Source organism: Misgurnus anguillicaudatus, chromosome 2 (genome assembly GCF_027580225.2).
Source record: "Misgurnus anguillicaudatus chromosome 2, ASM2758022v2, whole genome shotgun sequence".
In the NCBI taxonomy this organism is placed as follows: domain Eukaryota; kingdom Metazoa; phylum Chordata; class Actinopteri; order Cypriniformes; family Cobitidae; genus Misgurnus; species Misgurnus anguillicaudatus.
Genome location: NC_073338.2, coordinates 10,085,232 through 10,104,599, shown reverse-complemented (window position 1 = coordinate 10,104,599; position 19,368 = coordinate 10,085,232).

The following is a 19,368-nucleotide window of genomic DNA, read 5'->3' as shown; positions in this document are numbered from 1 at the left end:
CGCCCCCTGTATTGCAAAAACAAACAGTAGTGCGCAGATCGGGCAAACATGTAAGCACATTTACGAAAGTTGGTACACATATAGATCTCATCGATCCGAACAACTTTCGCCCTCTAACATTTTAGCTCCGCCCAACAGGAAGTCCGCCATTTTGGATTGTTTAAAAAATGCATGCGGTGAACTTTTGAATACTCCTCCGAGGGGATACATGGGATTGACTCCAAACGTGGTGATCATGATGTCAAGACATTGTACTTGCTAAATTGTGAAGGGATTTTTGATATCTCGAACGGTTCTGCCATGGCGAGGCGACGAATTCATGGCGAAATCAGAGAAACAGGAAGTGTCTAATATCTAAGGCAAAAAATGTCTTATTGTGATGCCATGCGGGATGTTTGTTCGTCTGAAGATTCCGATCGCATCGATGTGCCTATTGTGACTCCCGGGTATAGCGCCACCACCAGGCGCCAGGAAGTGTGTCAGTCACAAAGGTGATTTTTTTTCACAGTTCCATGCGATGTTCTTTTAAATACTCCTTCTAGGATTTTCATGCGATTGTTACCAAAAGTGGTCAACATGATGCCGAGACATTGTAGATGATAAATTGCGAAGGAATTTTTGATATCTCAAACGCTGTTCCCATGGCAACCTGTCAAACTTTACTTTCGTTTTTAAGGCATATTTAAACCTTACATCTGCATGCGGTAAACTTTTAAATACTCCTCCTGAGGAAATAATGTGATTGACTCCAGAAGTGGTCAACATAATGGTGAGACATTGTAGATGATAAATTGCGAAGGGATTTTTGATATCTCAAACGCTGTTCCCATGGCAACGCGTCAAACTTTGCTTTCACTTTTCAGCATATTTAAGGCTGACTGTTACATGCTGTGAACCTTTAAATACTCCTCGTATGGGATTCATGCGATTGACACGAGAAGTGGTCAACATGATGCAGAGACATTGTAGATGATAAATTGCGAAGGAATTTTTGACATCTCGAACGCTGTTCCCATGGCAACGCGTCAAACGTTACTTTAATTTCAGACATGTTTAAGGCTCTTGGCGTGCTTAGTTGAACTTTATATTTGGCACACACATCAGAGTTTTCGGCTGTTAAGTGTTGACAAAAACGTCAGATAAAGGCGTGTCTCTTAAGTGGCTGACTAGCACCCCCGTTTGTCTAAAATATGGGGTTTCTTTTACCTACAGTACCTAAATGGGTCAGTAGCAACATTAAATAGCCCACTGATATTTTACCCACTTGATGCCCTTGCCCACCGTGCATCGTTTTCTCGGACGCACCGTGTAGCGGTAAAAAAACGTGCGAGGGCCCGCCATCGCTGCTTGCAGCTATATTTTTTTTTTTTTTTTTTTCAACACTTTTGGGCATTTTGGGTGCCTTAACATACTCGAAAACTCTTGAAATTTGGCACAGACGTTAGAGTCGTCCGTCATTGCGAACAGACAAAGGCTGGAACACGGGCGTGGCACGGGGGCTCTGTAGCGCCCCCTGTAATGCAAAAACAAACAGTAGTGCGCAGATCGGGCAAACATGTACGCACATTTACGAAAGTTGGTACACATATAGATCTCATCGACCCGAACAACTTTCGCCCTCTAACATTTTAGCTCCGCCCAACAGGAAGTCCGCCATTTTGGATTGTTTAAAAAATGCATGCGGTGAACTTTTGAATACGCCTCCTAGGGGATTCAAGCAAATGACACCAAACGTGGTGATCAGGATGTCAAGACATTGGACTTACTAAATTGCGAAGGGATTTTTGATATCTCCAACGGTGTTGCAATGGCGAAGCGGCAAAGTCATGGCGAAATTAGAGAAACAGGAAGTGTCTAATATCTAAGGCAAAAAATGTCTTATAGTGATGACACGCTGGGTGTTTGTTCGTCTGAAGATTCCGATCGCATCGATGTGCCTATTGTGAGTCTCGGGTATAGCGCCACCACCAGGCGCCAGGAAGTGTTGCAGTCACAAAGGTTGACTTTTTTGACAGTTCCATGTGATGTTCTTTTAAATACTCCTCCTAGAATGTTTATGCGATTGACACCAAAAGTGGTCAACATGATGCCAAGACATAGTAGATGATAAATTGCGAAGGGATTTTTGATATCTCAAACGCTGTTCCCATGGCAACCTGTCAAACTTTACTTTCATTTTAAAGGCATATTTAAGCCTTTCAGTTGCATACAGTTAACTTTTAAATACTCCTTATAGGATTTTCTTGCGATTGACACGAGAAGTGGTCAACATAATGCAAAGACATTGTAGATGATAAATTGCGAAAGGATTTTTGATATCTCGAACGCTGTTCCCATGGCAATGCCTCAAACTTTACTTTCATTTTTACACATATTTAAGGCTGACAGTTACATGCTGTGAACCTTTAAATACTCCTCGTATGGGATTCATGCGATTGACACCAGAAGTGGTCAACATGATGCCGAGACATTGTAGATGATAAATTGCGAAGGAATTTTTGACTTCTCGAACGCTGTTCCCATGGCAACGCGTCAAATTTTACTTTAATTTCAGGCATATTTAAGGCTCTTGGCGTGCTTAGTTGAACTTTAAATTTGGCACACACATCAGAGTTTTCGGCTGTTAAGTGTTGACAAAAAGGTCAGATATAGGCGTGTCTCTTAAGTGGCTCACTAGTGCCCCCGTTTGTCTAAAATGTGGGGTTTCTTTTACCTACAGTCCCCAAATGGCTCAGAAACAACATTAAATAGCCCACTGATATTTTACCCACTTGATGCCCTTGCCCACCGTGCATCGTTTTCTCGGACGCACCGTGTAGCGGTAAAAAAACGTGCGAGGGCCCGCCATTGCTGCTTGCAGCTATATTTAGGGCCCGAGCACCGAGGAGCAGGCCAGAATGGCCTGCACCGAAAGGTGCGAAGCCCTATTGTTTTTGCTCGGATTATTAGGGCCCGAGCACCGAGGAGCAGGCCAGAATGGCCTGCACCGAAAGGTGCGAAGCCCTATTGTTTTTGCTCGGGTTATTATTTTTATTATTTTTTTTATTTTTTTTTTTTATTATTTTTTTCAACACTTTTGGACATTTTGGGGGCCTTAACATACTCGAAAACTCTTGAAATTTGGCACAGACATCAGAGTCGTCCGTGATCGCCGAAAGCCAAAGGCTGGAACACGGGCGTGGCACGGGGGCTCTGTAGCGCCCCCTGTAATGCAAAAACAAACAGGAGTGCACAGATCGGGCAAACATGTACGCACATGTACGAGAGTTGGTACGCATATAGATCTCATCGACCCGAACAACTTTCGCCCTCTAACATTTTAGCTCCGCCCAACAGGAAGTCGGCTATTTTGGATTGTTTAAAAAATGCATGCGGTGAACTTTTGAATACTCCTCTAGGGGATTCATGGGATTGACACCAAACGTGGTGATCATGATGTCGAGACATTGTACTTGCTAAATTGCGAAGGGATTTTTGATATCTCGAACGGTTCTGCCATGGCGAAGCGACAAATCTTCATGGCGAAATCAGAGAAACAGGAAGTGTCTAATATCTAAGGCAAAAAATGTCTTATTGTGATGACATGCAGGGTGTTTGTTCGTCTGAAGATTCCGATCGCATCGATGTGCCTATTGTGAGTCTCGGGTATAGCGCCACCACCAGGCGCCAGGAAGTGTTTCAGTCACAAAGCTGGATTTTTTTGACAGTTCCATGCAATGTTCTTTTAAATACTCCTTCTAGGATTTTCATGCGATTGACACCAAAAGTGGTCAACATGATGCAGAGACATAGTAGATGATAAATTGCGAAGGGATTTTTGATATCTCAAACGCTGTTCCCATGGCAACGCGTCAAACTTTACTTTCATTTTAAAGGCATATTTAAGCCTTACAGTTGCATGCAGTGAACTTTCAAATACTCCTTCTAGAATATTCATGCGATTGACTCCAGAAGTGGTCAACATGATGCTGAGACATTGTAGATGATAAATTGCGAAGGGATTTTTGACATCTCGAACGCTGTTCCCATGGCAATGCTGCAAACTCTACATTTATTTCAGGCATATTTAAGGCTCTTGGTGTGCTTAGATTGACTTTAAATTTGGCACACACATCAGAGTTTTCGGCTGTTAAGTGTTGACAAAAAGGTCAGACATAGGCGTGTCTCTTGAGTGGCTCACTAGTGCCCCCGTTTGTCTAAAATGTGGGGTTTCTTTTACCTACAGTCCCCAAATGGCTCAGTAACAACATTAAATAGCCCACTGATATTTACCCACTTGATGCACTTGCCCACCGTGCATCGTTTTCTTGGACGCACCGTGTAGCGGTAAAAAAACGTGCGAGGGCCCGCCATCGCTGCTTGCAGCTATATTTATTATTATTATTTTTTTTTTTAATTATTTTTATTTTTTTAACACTTTTGGGCATTTTGGGTGCCTTAACATACTCGAAAACTCTTGAAATTTGGCACAGACGTTAGAGTCGTCCGTCATTGCGAACAGACAAAGGCTGGAACACGGGCGTGGCACGGGGGCTCTGTAGCGCCCCCTGTAATGCAAAAACAAACAGTAGTGCGCAGATCGGGCAAACATGTACGCACATTTACGAAAGTTGGTACACATATAGATCTCATCGACCCGAACAACTTTCGCCCTCTAACATTTTAGCTCCGCCCAACAGGAAGTCCGCCATTTTGGATTGTTTAAAAAATGCATGCGGTGAACTTTTGAATACTCCTCCTAGGGGATTCATGCAAATGACACCAAACGTGGTGATCATGATGTCAAGACATTGGACTTGCTAAATTGCGAAGGGATTTTTGATATCTCGAACGGTGTTGCCATGGCGAAGCGGCAAAGTCATGGCGAAATCAGAGAAACAGGAAGTGTCTAATATCTAAGGCAAAAAATGTCTTATTGTAATGACACGCGGGGTGTTTGTTCGTCTGAAGATTCCGATCGCATCGATGTGCCTATTGTGACTCCCGGGTATAGCGCCACCACCAGGCGCCAGGAAGTGTGTCAGTCACAAAGCTGGATTTTTTTGACAGTTCCATGTGATGTTCTTTTAAATACTCGTCCTAGAATGTTTATGCGATTGACACCAAAAGTGGTCAACATGATGCCAAGACATAGTAGATGATAAATTGCGAAGGGATTTTTGATATCTCCAACGCTGTTCCCATGGCAACGCGTCAAACTTTACTTTCATTTTAAAGGCATATTTAAGCCTTTCAGTTCCATACAGTTAACTTTTAAATACTCCTTCTAGGATTTTCATGCGATTGACACCAAACGTGGTCAACATGATGCCGAGACATTGTAGATGATAAATTGGGAAGGGATTTTTGATATCTCGAACCCTGTTGCCATGGCAATGCATCAAAATTTACTTTCATTTTTACAAATATTTAAGGCTGACAGTTACATGCTGTGAACCTTTAAATACTCCTCGTATGGGATTCATGCGATTTGACACCAGAAGTGGTCAACATGATGCTGTGACATTGTAGATGCCTACATTGTAGGAATTTTTGACATCTCGAACGCTGTTCCCATGGCAACGCGTCAAACGTTACTTTAATTTCAGGCATGTTTAAGCCTTTCAGTTGCATGCAGTTCACTTTTAAATACTCGTCCTAGGATTTTCATGCGATAGACACGAGAAGTGGTCAACATGATGCCGAGACATTGTAGATGATAAATTGCGAAGGAATTTTTGACATCTCGAACGCTGTTCCCATGGCAACGCGTCAAACGTTTACTTTAATTTCAGGCATGTTTAAGGCTCTTAGCGTGCTTAGTTGAACTTTAAATTTGGCACACACATCAGAGTTTTCGGCTGTTAAGTGTTGACAAAAACGTCAGATAAAGACGTGTCTATTTAGTGGCTGACTAGCACCCCCGTTTGTCTAAAATGTGGGGTTTCTTTTACCTACAGTACCTAAATGGGTCAGTAGCAACATGAAATAGTCCACTGATATTAACCCACTTGATGCACTTGCCCACCGTGCATCGTTTTCTCGGAGGCACCGTGTAGCGGTAAACAAACGTGCGAGGGCCCGCCATCGCTGCTTGCAGCTATATTTCTTTTTATTTTTTTTTTTTTTTTTTTTATTTTTTTCAACACTTTTGGACATTTTGGGGGCCTTAACATACTCGAAAACTCTTGAAATTTGGCACAGACATCAGAGTCGTCCGTGATCGCCGAAAGCCAAAGGCTGGAACACGGGCGTGGCACGGGGGCTCTGTAGCGCCCCCTGTAATGCAAAAACAAACAGGAGTGCACAGATCGGGCAAACATGTACGCATATTTACGAAAGTTGGTACACATATAGATCTCATCGACCCGAACAACTTTCGCCCTCTAACATTTTAGCTCCGCCCAACAGGAAGTCCGCCATTTTGGATTGTTTAAAAAATGCATGCGGTGAACTTTTGAATACTCCTCCTAGGGGATTCATGCAAATGACACCAAATGTGGTGATCATGATGTCAAGACATTGGACTTGCTAAATTGCGAAGGGATTTTTGATATCTCGAACGGTGTTGCCATGGCGAAGCGGCAAAGTCATGGTGAAATCAGAGAAACAGGAAGTGTCTAATATCTAAGGCAAAAAATGTCTTATAGTGATGACACGCGGGGTGTTTGTTCGTCTGAAGATTCCGATCGCATCGATGTGCCTATTGTAAGTCTCGGGTATAGCGCCACCACCAGGCGCCAGGAAGTGTTGCAGTCACAAAGGTTGATTTTTTTGACAGTTCCATGTGATGTTCTTTTAAATACTCGTCCTAGAATGTTTATGCGATTGACACCAAAAGTGGTCAACATGATGCCAAGACATAGTAGATGATAAATTGCGAAGGGATTTTTGATATCTCAAACGTTGTTCCCATGACAACGCGTCAAACTTTACTTTCATTTTAAAGGCATATTTAAGCCCATGCAGTGAACTTTTCAATACTCCTTCTAGGATATTCATGCGATTGACACCAAACGTGGTCAACATGATGCCGAGACATTGGAGATGATAAAAAAGTGAAGGGATTTTTGATATCTCAAACGCTGTTCCCATGGCAACGCGTCAAACTTTTTACTTTCATTTTAAAGGCTTATTTAAGCCTGACAGTCGCATGCAATGTTCTTTTTAATACTCCTTCTAGGGAAATAATGCAATTCACACCAGAAGTTGTCAACATGATGCTGAGACATTGTAGACGCTAAATTGCGAAGGAATTTTTGACATCTCTAACGCTGTTCCCATGGCAACGTGTCAAACTTTACTTTTATGTCAGGCATATTTAAGGCTCTTGGTGTGCTTAGATTAACTTTAAATTTGGCACACACATCAGATTTGTCGGCTGTTAAGTGTTGACAAAAACGTCAGATAAAGGCGTGTCTATTTAGTGGCTCACTAGCGCCCCCGTTTGTCTAAAATGTGGGGTTTCTTTTACCTACAGTACCTAAATGGGTCAGTAGCAGCATGATATTTACCCACTTGATGCACTTGCCCACCGTGCATCGTTTTCTCGGAGGCACCGTGTAGCGGTAAACAAACGTGCGAGGGCCCGCCATCGCTGCTTGCAGCTATATTTAGGGCCCGAGCACCGAGGAGCAGGCCAGAATGGCCTGCACCGAAAGGTGCGAAGCCCTATTGTTTTTGCTCGAATTTATTATTTTTTTATTTATTTTTTTATTTATTTTTATTTTTATTTTTTTTAACACTTTTGGGCATTTTGGGTGCCTTAACATACTCGAAAACTCTTGAAATTTGGCACAGCCGTCAGAGTCGTCCGTCATTGCGAACGGGCAAAGGCTGGAACACGGGCGTGGCAAGGGAGCTCTGTAGCGCCCCCTGTAATGCAAGAAAAAACATTGGGGCACAGATCGGGCAAAAATGTACGCACATGTACGAGAGTTGGTACGCATATAGATCTCATCGACCCGAACAACTTTCGCCCTCTAACATTTTAGCTCCGCCCAACAGGAAGTCAGCCATTTTGGATTGTTTAAAAAATGCATGCAGTGAACTTTTAAATACTCCTTCTAGGGGATTCATGGGATTGACACCAAACGTGGTGATCATGATGTCAAGACATTGGACTTGCTAAATTGCGAAGGGATTTTTGATATCTCGAACGGTTCTGCCATTGCGAGGCGACAAAGTCATGGCGAATTCAGAAAAACAGGAAGTGTCTAATATCTAAGGCAAAAATGTCTTATTGTGATGACACACGGGGTGTTTGTTCGTCTGAAGATTCTGATCGCATCGATGTGCCTATTGTGAGTCTCGGGTATAGCGCCACCACCAGGCGCCAGGAAGTGTTGCAGACACAAATGTTGATTTTTTTGACAGTTCCATGTGATGTTCTTTTAAATACTCCTCCTAGAATGTTTATGCGATTGACACCAAAAGTGGTCAACATGATGCTGAGACATTGTAGATGATAAATTGCGAAGGGATTTTTGACATCTCGAATGCTGTTCCCATGGCAACGCGTCAAACTTTACTTTTAATTTCAGGCATATTTAAGGCTCTTGGCGTGCTTAGATTAACTTTAAATTTGGCACACACATCAGAGTTGTCGGCTGTTAAGTGTTGACAAAAAGGTCAGATAAAGGCGTGTCTATTAAGTGGCTCACTAGTGCCCCCGTTTGTCTAAAATGTGGGGTTTCTTTTACCTACAGTACCCAAATTGGTCAGTAGCAACATGAAATAGTCCACTGATATTTACCCACTTGATGCACGTGCCCACCGTGCATCGTTTTCTCGGAGGCACCGTGTAGCGTTAAAAAAACGTGCGAGGGCCCGCCATCGCTGCTTGCAGCTATATTTATTATTATTATTATTTTTTTTTTTTTAACACTTTTGAACATTTTGGGGGCCTTAACATACTCGAAAACTCTTGAAATTTGGCACAGACGTCAGAGTCGTCCGTCATCGCCGAAAGCCAAAGGCTGGAACACGGGCGTGGCACGGGGGCTCTGTAGCGCCCCCTGTAATGCAAAAACAAACAGTAGTGCACAGATCGGGCAAACATGTACGCACATGTACGAAAGTTGGTACGCATATAGATCTCATCGACCCGAACAACTTTCGCCCTCTAACATTTTAGCTCCGCCCAACAGGAAGTCGGCCATTTTGGATTGTTTAAAAAATGCATGCGGTGAACTTTTAAATACTCCTCCTAGGGGATTCATGCAAATGACACCAAACGTGGTGATCATGATGTCAAGACATTGGACTTGCTAAATTGCGAAGGGATTTTTGATATCTCGAACGGTGTTGCCATGGCGAGGCGACAAACTTATGGCGAAATCAGAGAAACAGGAAGTGTCTAATATCTAAGGCAAAAAATGTCTTATAGTGATGACACGCGGGGTGTTTGTTCGTCTGAAGATTCCGATCGCATCGATGTGCCTATTGTAAGTCTCGGGTATAGCGCCACCACCAGGCGCCAGGAAGTGTGTCAGTCACAAAGGTTGATTTTTTTGACAGTTCCATGTGATGTTCTTTTAAATACTCCTTCTAGGATTTTCATGCGATTGACACCAAAAGTGGTCAACATGATGCCGAGACATTGTAGATGATAAATTGCGAAGGAATTTTTGACATCTTGAACGCTGTTCCCATGGCAACGCGTCAAACTTTACTTTTATGTCAGGCATATTTAAGGCTCTTGGTGTGCTTAGATTAACTTTAAATTTGGCACACACATCAGATTTGTCGGCTGTTAAGTGTTGACAAAAAGGTCAGATAAAGGCGTGTCTATTTAGTGGCTCACTAGCGCCCCCGTTTGTCTAAAATGTGGGGTTTCTTTTACCTACAGTATCTAAATAGGTCAGTAGCAACATGAAATAGCCCACAGATATTTACCCACTTGATGCACTTGCCCACCGTGCATCGTTTTCCTCGAAGGCACCGTGTAGCGGTAAACAAACGTGCGAGGGCCCGCCATCGCTGCTTGCAGCTATATTTATTATTTTTTTTCTTTTTCTCCGACTTCAGCGGGACTTTAGAGGGCCTAAACATACTCGAAAACTCATGAAATTTTGCACAGATGTCAAGAGTGATGAAAATTTACGTGTGGTGTAGGCTTAAGAATTAGGCGTGAGAAAATGGCTCTATAGCGCCACCTACAAATTTTCAACGAAGCAGCCCTCGGACTGTGTTTGACGTACAATTACGAAATTCGGTACGCGTCTGTAGCATGACAAGACCTACAAAAAAGTCTCTTGGAGCGAAGCCGTAAACCAAACAGGAAGTCAGCTATTCGGAGTTATTTTTGTGATTTGGGCGCAGTTTTTGTCATTTCCAGACGTCATACTTTAACTAACTCCTCCTACAGTTTTCGTCGGATCATCTTCATATTTGGTGAGTGTCATCTTAAGGCCTTTGTGATGCTAAATTGCGAAGGATTTGACTCTACGTAAAAATTTGTGTCGGTTCTGGCCCGACAAAGTTTGATGTTTTCCAATGAAACAGGAAGTTGCTGGAACTCATGCATACAATGTCCGATCTGTCCCAAATTTCACATGATTGCTAAGAGTCCTGACCTGAACACATCTACATAACAATTTTCATTTATAGCCATAGCGCCACCAGCTGGCAACCTGAAGGAACATGTTTTAGCGCCACTTTCAAATATTGAATGAAGCAGCCCTTGGACTGTGTTTAACTTACATGTACGAATTTCGGTATGCTCATGTATTATTACAAGCCCTACAAAAAAGTCTCTTGGAGCAATGCCCTAAACCAAACAGGAAGTCAGCTATTTTGAATTATTTCTCAGATTTTGGCTCAGTTTTTCTCATTTCCAGCAGTCATACTTTAACTAACTCCTCCTACAGTTTTCGTCGGATCATCATCATATTTGGCGAGTCTCATCTTAAGGCCTTTGTGATGCTAAATTGCGAAGGATTTGATTCTATATTAAAATTTGTGTCTATTTCGGCCAGCCAAAGTTTGATGTTTCGCTATGAAACAGGTTGCTGGAACTCAGGCATACAGTGTCCGATCTGTCCCAAACTTCACATGATTGCTAAGATTCATGACCTGAACACATCTACATGTCAATAGTCACTTATGGTTATAGCGCCACCAGCTGGCAACAGGAAGTGACATGTTTACAATGATTATCCAATGTCTGATCTGTCCCAAACTTCACATGATTAATAAGAGTCCTGGACTGAACACATCTACATGTCAATAGTCACTTATGGTTATAGCGCCACCAGCTGGCAACAGGAAGTGACATGTTTACAATGATTATCCAATGTCTGATCTGTCCCAAACTTCACATGATTAATAAGAGTCCTGGACTGAACACATCTACATGTCAATAGTCACTTATGGTTATAGCGCCACCAGCTGGCAACAGGAACTAACATGTTTACACTGATTATGCAATGTCCGATCTTTCCCTTACTTCACATTATTAATAAGAGTCCTGGACTGAACACATCTACATGTCAATAGTCACTTATGGTTATAGCGCCACCAGCTGGCAACAGGAAGTGACATGTTTACACTGATTATGCAATGTCTGATCTTTCCCTTACTTCACATTATTAATAAGAGTCCTGGACTGAACACATCTACATGTCAATAGTCACTTATGGTTATAGCGCCACCAGCTGGCAACAGGAAGTGACATGTTTACACTGATTATGCAATGTCTGATCTTTCCCTTACTTCACATTATTAATAAGAGTCCTGGACTGAACACATCTACATGTCAATAGTCACTTATGGTTATAGCTCCACCAGCTGACAACAGGAAGTGACATGTTTACACTGATTATGCAATGTCTGATCTGTCCCAAACTTCACATGATTAATAAGAGTCCTGGACTGAATACATCTACATGTCAATAGTCACTTATGGTTATAGCGCCACCAGCTGACAACAGGAAGTGACATGTTTACACTGATTATGCAATGACCGATCTTTCCCTAACTTTACATGATTAATAAGAGTCCTGGACTGAACACATCTACATGTCAATAGTCACCAGTGTTGGGCAAGTTACTAAAAAATTAGTAATTCGTTACAGTTACTAATTACTTCTTTTAAAAGTAACTGAATTACTCTACCGGTTACTGTATATCAAAAGTAATTAGTTACTTAGAAAAGTAACTTTTAAGTTACTTTTATGTCTGCTTTTTAAATGTAAATATGAACAGTACTGAACAGTCAAACAGTAAAATGATATGGATGGGCTATTTTACACGTAAGACTCTAATATATCACATACTGTAGGAGCCTATTTTGCTTTAGATTCAACCTTTGAATATTTTTGTTAGAAATTATCTTAATATGTAAACTTAGTTTATTTATGTATATCATTTAGACCATTTAGACAAATATTCTGCATGTTTACAAAAATATAAAATGTGTTAAAATTGTGTAGTGTCTCTTTAAAAATTTGGAGACAATTGTGTCAACATGTCAAATTTTGTAAAATAAATTATAATTTTTCTGATTTCATATTTATTTTATTAAGTTAGAAACGTCTCCGCTGTGTCCTGCTGACAGGCACGATGCGCGTGCAGCAGATGAGGCAAATTATGGGTCCTCCGAAGGTTAGACCGTCTCATTTCAGTTCTCTTCGCGAACTTCTGAGCGCCTTGAATGGCCGAGTGCTCACCTTTTATTGCATGCTTAGTAGGGTGCAGCCCTTGAATTGGAACACAGTTTGTGAAGCTTGCCGCAGGGACTGCGCTCTTTGGTCATATATTGTTTGTTTTCTGTTGGATTTAAATGATACACAGGATTAAAGGAAGATATTTATTCAGAAAACGGAGTAGGCTACGTGGATTGTTTTGTCGGACGGACACAGAGCGAGTGGATTGTTTTGTCAGACGGACACAGAGCGAGTGGATTTTTTGTTCGGATACGGAGAGACTGAAACTAAAACTAAAAGCGAGCTCACACATACTATGGAGTTTTAACACGGGTGTACAGCGCAGTGTGAATATTTTAGTGGAAACAACAATCGCGGATCGTTCTCTTCCATGAAGCCGATGTAAACATCTAAGAATATATGAACATTTCTTAGATTTATTACCTTTGTGGACTACAAATGCAAGTTGATGTCATACTGCGATTGCTTGGTGAAGATAATTTACAAACATGAGACCGGATGGATTATGACTTGCGCACAATTTTTAAACAAAGGTATGTTGTCCCGTTTAGATTTTTCATGTTCATTCTATATGCACTGTCAGCTATGATGAAGTGTAATGAATCATTGCGCCGCCAACTACGGTCCTGCGACGTCAGATATGTCTTGTCTATTTTTTACAAAATAGAGTAACGCGAGTAACGAACTCATTTAAATTTCAGTAATTGTAATTGCGTTACTTGATTTAAAAAAATAGTGGAGTTACAGTAACGCGTTACTCCCATCACTGATAGTCACTTATGATGCCAATAGTCAGTTACGGTCATAGCGCCACCAGCTGGTAACAGGAAGTAACATGTTTACAATGATAATGCAATGTCGGATTTGTCCCAAACTTCACATGATTGATAAGAGTCCTGGACAGAACACATCTACGTGCCAATATTTACATGTAGTCACTCATACTCACACACACTCGCTCACTCACTCTCTCTCTCTCTCTCTCTCATGCTATCTTACACGATGCTACCTCGCTGTCATTTGTAATTAGCAACAGGAAATGTGGCACATTATACTACACTTTCAAATGGTTCACCTATGTTTACATGCTTAAATGCCTATTTACTACTGTTCCCTTTAATTCTTATGCCACGGCGTGGCGGTGTCAGGTGTGCGAGGGCCCTTCCATCACTGCTTGCAGTTTTAATTTAGAATTGTAATTTAAATAATTTTAATTTTTGAGTGAACAATCCCTTTAAAGTGCCATATTTTCACACACTAATTTTGTACATAATATACCAAAAATCCTTTAGTACTTAAGATAATCTTAAAAACATGAGACTTAAAGGTGCAGTGTGTAAATTTTAGCGGCATCTAGTGGTGAGGTTCCAAATTGCAACCAAAAGCTCAGTTCACAGCTCCCCCTCGCTTTTGAAATGCATAGAGAAGCTACGGTAGCCACCACAGGACAAACATGTCATGATTTTGTCCATTAAGACTGTAGAAACATGGTGGCACAAAATGCCGACTTCCATGTAAGGGGACCCTCTGTGTATGTAGATAAAAACATCTCATTCTAAAGTAATAAAAACATAACGGCCATATAAGAGCCATATGAAAGGTCTTTATACACCCCTGATAATATAGTTTTGTATATTATTTTGCATTTCTGTCAAGAGATCCTTCTAAAAATTACACACTGCACCTTTAATGTAGGCCAGAGTTCACGTCACAAAAAGCAGCAGATATAAGCTGCATTTTATTGATCATAAGCTCATTTTTAAAATAAGCGATAGGAAAGAGCGACAGCAGCACTGATAGCCTAATATTGTTTCATTTCTTTACTATTTATGAATATGATTGTGTGTTGAGCGTCTACGACAGGGCTATTCAATTAGTTTGTCATGAGGGCCAGAGATATATCAGTGATGATGACTACATATACATTTAAACATACTCATGTTGTATTTTGAAACTGCATAACAACAAAATAAGTGCATTGTACAATATACTTTTTCTACAAACATGTATTTTCAAACTGCATACAACAAAACTTGTGCATTGTAATATGACCAAGTAGGCTTTATCTACATCCAGACATGTTTGTATTTTGCATTTTAAAACTGCATAACAACAGTGCATTGTAAGATACCCGAGTAAGCTTTATTCTACATTTAAAGGTGTAAATAAGAGCCATATCTACTCACTTAAGTACACATAACCAAAAGTTTATAATATGGAACATAAAATTGTTTTATGCAGTTTTTTGTCAAAGCTTATTATTTCACAACCCTTTATTTAAACTACAACCGCCATCTTAATAACTGGCAAACATTAGGCTAGCTTCTAATAAGAGAAATTATACTTTTAGATTTCATCAGGGCAGTAAAATCAGGTGTATGTTTGTCAGCGCGATACGCATACAGTGGTGCAGGTGCTGGGCTGTGAGCGATGGCCGATTAACTTACTCGTTTAAATTGCATTCTTTTGTGAGAACGATGACTCGCATAATATTTGAGCCTTTGCTGTATGAGCAAGCACAGAGAAAACATTCGCGTCTGGAGATAACTGTAGTTACAGTCCCGAGTAAACAAGTAGATGTGATGTTTTCAGCACTCGGATTAAAACTCAACACTGAATGGCTGCAGAGACGGAGTCCCCATTGACTGTGGCGTTGACTAATGAATATGGATGATCTCTGTTCTTCTCTTCAATGGAGCGGGGCGTGGCTCTTTATAAATAATGCAGTAACATGAGAGACGGTACATCTCCCTCTTTTAATACAGTTAACAACGAAGTACAATATTTGTTTTCGATTTCACTTACACCATTTAAAAGCAGACATTCCAAGCATTATGTAGACATTTATCTTTTGTTTCTATGAAAACAATTCGTTAAGTTACAGCTCATTTTTCTGACGTGTTTCTGAAAGGACGTCACTAAGAGAGAGAGCAAACGCGCATTATGTTTATTTTCTTAATTTTGCGAAAAGCACAACATTCTGTTTTTAATGGGAGTGGACAGAAAAAACACTAGACACTTTAACGTTTTAAATGATGTATAAATCATATATGTAAGTCCAAAATCAGCAGAGTTATCTAAGTCTCTTTGCGGAGTGATTGAAAAATAAAGATTTTGCGGCGCCCGCGCCTCTGTCGACCCAGACTGTGAAATTAATGATAAAAGAAAATATTTCCCTCAGTGATTGACAGCATAATGCAATCAATCGTGTTCCCGTTCAACAGTAGCTAAGCATACGAATTAGATATATGTATCGTCTTACCTGAAGATCATGTAAATGGCATATACGCAGTCTTCTGGCAAAAGCTGTGTTTTTAAATGTGTCATACATTTCTGAAAGTCATGACTGTTTAAATACACTTGGCATCACATGCATGATTTAAGGTAAAGTGACACTTTTTCGCGTCAATTCACAATCATTTAAATCATGCAGCTGTCATAGAGCCGAAGCCAAACGATCACGCGAGCGAGGACGCGATACTGACGCGAGCGAAACTAATACGTTTACAATGTATTACATTGATGAAAAGGGGAATTAAACTTGTCGTGCCATATATCACTGAAATAAAAGAAAGGGATTAAAATATGTCTGAATCATATAATTCCTACCTGTATGTGAAAATGCACGTTCTCCAGAGAGCTCGCGTTGATTCAAGCATTCAGAATATAAAATCCATTTGCAGTTTTGCGTCCGAAACCGCATACTGTATAGTGAATAAGATGAAGTTTACGATTCTAAAAATATGTATCCAGGAATCTGTCCATATACGATACGAAGCTTGGGTGGCAGCCCTCCAGGGCTCGCAGCAGAGTCTGAGGCTGCCGCCTCTTCTCCGGGCTTCTCTGCTTTCTCTTCCTCAGCTCTTCGCTGTATTGTGGCTCTTAAAGGAACACCCGATTCTCTCAACAGCTCTTCTAAATTCCATTTTGCCATTTAAACCTTAAAACTACATCCCGCCATTGTTATTCAAACTTTTCCACGGAGCAATAGCCTGTTAGCTTAGCTTCTAAAGATGGCTGCCGCTATCTTTACATTCTGTCTAAAAAACACGTTTGAACGTAAAGGCTGCCCTCTACTGGTAAAGGCTAATGACATTTTTATTTTTACACAGGTTTTAATTGGACATTTTAAAGTGAAAATAACATAATATAGACATGTTACTGCAATGTTTTTTTATCTTGGGCATCTTCACATTGGAGTAAAGAGTTCATATAAAAATTTTGGTTAATAAATGTTACAGACATATTGAGATTTGAACTACTTCCTGTTTTGGCGGCGTTGACGCACATTTAGTTTGGGCTGTGGCGCGCAAACGCTTCCGAAAATCAAAAATCCTTCTAGTAACTTTTGTGAGGCTCGGTCCAAGGATCGCGTACGTGGAATTTCATGAAGTTTGGACAAAATTTGTGACCTGTGAAACTTTTTTAAGGTTTTGTGTTCTTTCCAATATGGCGGCCGAACGACATGGATCTGTGACTTCATCCTCTCAAGCAACTTACACCGGTACTGCCCGAACATTTTAAAGTTTGAACGGTGTCTCTGCGTCAAACGGTCTGGTCGCTAGAGCTGGCCAAAAAAATCTACCCGGGAAAAATAATAATAACTAGAAAATGCACTTCCGGAGGAACCGCAAAAGTGTGCTTGCTCTGGTGCGGTCACTAACGTGATTTGTGAAATGTTACATTTTAGAATGTTTTTTATCTTGTGCATCCTCGCATTGGAGTCCCAAGTTCATGTACAAAGTTTGGTTTCAATACGTGAAAGCATTCCTGACACACACACACACACACACACACACACACACAGAAATGTATACAGGCTTGTAACCAGGGGTGCTTCCAGCATTTAAGGACATCCGGGGCTTAGCACAGACCATTTTATGTAAATACAGGGATAGCTAGCTAGCCTAGAACCAACTATAACGGCTGTGCTGCACATGTTCAGGGTTCGACATTAAGACTTGTCCGCTTGTCCGGGACAAGTGGATTTTTTGTAGGACAAGTGTAAGAAAAAATTAGTTGTCCGACTCCTCTATGAAAAATCCCTTGCTCTGCCACTGATTATCAAAACACAAAAAATACATTATATTATAAAACTTTACCCGGACAAGTGACTTTTGTGCATGGACAAGTGAAACACAAATTTACTTGTCCGAAGGACAAGTTCCTCAAAAAGTTAATGTCAAGCCCTCAGTGTTTTCTTATTACATTTTTTTTAGAATTGTAATTTAAATAATTTTAATTTTTGAGTGAACAATCCCTTTGAAGTGCCATATTTTACACACTAATTTTGTACATAATATACCAAAAATCCTTTAGTACTTAAGATAATCTTAAAAACATGAGACTTAAAGGTGCAGTGTGTAAATTTTAGCGGCATCTAGTGGTGAGGTTCCAAATTGCAACCAAAAGCTCAGTTCACAGCTCACCCCTCGCTTTTGAAATGCATAGAGAAGCTACGGTAGCCACCACAGGACAAACATGTCATGATTTTGTCCATTAAGACTGTAGAAACATGGTGGCACAAAATGCCGACTTCCATGTAAGGGGACCCTCTGTGTATGTAGATAAAAACATCTCATTCTAAAGTAATAAAAACATAACGGCCATATAAGAGCCATATGAAAGGTCTTTATACACCCCTGATAATATAGTTTTGTATATTATTTTGCATTTCTGTCAAGAGATCCTTCTAAAAATTACACACTGCACCTTTAATGTAGGCCAGAGTTCACGTCACAAAAAGCAGCAGATATAAGCTGCATTTTATTGATCATAAGCTCATTTTTAAAATAAGCGATAGGAAAGAGCGACAGCAGCACTGATAGCCTAATATCGTTTCATTTCTTTACTATTTATGAATATGATTGTGTGTTGAGCGTCTACGACAGGGCTATTCAATTAGTTTGTCATGAGGGCCAGAGATATATCAGTGATGATGACGACATATACATTTAAACATACTCATGTTGTATTTTGAAACTGCATAACAACAAAATAAGTGCATTGTACAATATACTTTTTCTACAAACATGTATTTTCAAACTGCATACAACAAAACTTGTGCATTGTAATATGACCAAGTAGGCTTTATCTACATCCAGACATGTTTGTATTTTGTATTTTAAAACTGCATAACAACATAAGTGCATTGTAAGATACCCGAGTTCTATTCTTATTCTACATTTAAAGGTGTAAATAAGAGCCATATCTACTCACTTAAGTACACATAACCAAAAGTTTATAATATGGAACATAAAATTGTTTTATGCAGTTTTTTGTCAAAGCTTATTATTTCACAACCCTTTATTTAAACTACAACCGCCATCTTAATAACTGGCAAACATTAGGCTAGCTTCTAATAAGAGAAATTATACTTTTAGATTTCATCAGAGCAGTAAAATCACGTGTATGTTTGTCAGCGCGATATGCATACAGTGGTGCAGGACAGATGCTGGGCTGTGAGCGATGGCCGATTAACTTACTCGTTTAAATTGCATTCTTTTGTGAGAACGATGACTCGCATAATATTTGAGCCTTTGCTGTATGAGCAAGCACAGAGAAAACATTCGTTGTGGCGTTGACTAATGAATATGGATGATCTCTGTTCTTCTCTTCAATGGAGCGGGGCGTGGCTCTTTATAAATAATGCAGTAACATGAGAGACGGTACATCTCCCTCTTTTAATACAGTTAACAACGAAGTACAATATTTGTTTTCG